Here is an 862-nt window from a genome sequence, read left to right as displayed (position 1 = left end):
TATATATATATATATATAAAGCATAAAAATAATATTTTGTTTCATTTCCTCCATGTGCAAAATTTTTAAAGGATTAGCAACCTACATCAAGCAGCAACTGAGTACAAAGGTCGTAACTAGAAGAGATAATTGTTTGCTTTACTTCTTTATTTACTGTTCTATGTTTTAGGAAAAATTTCAATAATCTATATACATATATAATGCATAATAATTGAAATGTGAGTGCATTTTACAAAATAATAGTCTACTAAAACAGAGCCAAGACAAGTCACTTTGTACAGACCAAAGGTCAGTTTTATGTTATTTGATACAGTAACATAAGTGCGCATGAGCCTTGTCATTGTAACTTTTGTATTGTTAGCCAGGCACGGCTGAAAGGTCAATATAATAAAAATAATAAATATATATAAATGTATAATGTTATGAGATTTAAGCTATTTAGTCTAAACATTTATGTTTTCATGTTATAATTTGTGTTCGTTCTAGAATGAAAAAGGCATAATTTATATTTATTTCCTAATTTATTTATTTTTTTGTGGTTGTGAGATCGATCAAATATTATCTACAGAACCCATAAAGAGATTAATTACTGAAAATAACAGATAAAATATAAAGGTTTTTCTTAAGAAACATTTGATAACTTTCCAGACATTATAAAGATTTTGCATGTGAAATTTCAGAATTTTCTGATGCATAAAAGTATTTTTAATCTTAAAATGAATATTATTTTGCATGATAAGTAGCATGCATGCAAAAAGAAAAAACAGACACGAGGAAACATTGCTTTATAAACCTTAAGACTTAATAATAATAAAGCATTGAAATGTTTATTGATAATCTGCCAAAACTTCAGTAACATTTG

The 862-nt window shown here is 25.9% G+C and overlaps 1 protein-coding gene across 1 annotated transcript in view; it reads right to left on the bottom strand.

Moving 5' to 3' along the window:
* The window catches only part of LOC106473462 (myeloid leukemia factor 2-like), a 21,331-nt gene that overhangs the window by 11,258 nt on the left and 9,211 nt on the right, over positions 1 to 862 (bottom strand). The gene's annotated exons all lie outside the window — the stretch shown is intronic.

This window comes from Limulus polyphemus, unplaced genomic scaffold (assembly GCF_000517525.1).
Source record: "Limulus polyphemus unplaced genomic scaffold, Limulus_polyphemus-2.1.2 Scaffold6197, whole genome shotgun sequence".
Lineage (NCBI taxonomy): Eukaryota > Metazoa > Arthropoda > Merostomata > Xiphosura > Limulidae > Limulus > Limulus polyphemus.
Note: the sequence above shows the minus strand (reverse complement) of the source record. Positions and strands in the feature narration are given on the sequence as shown.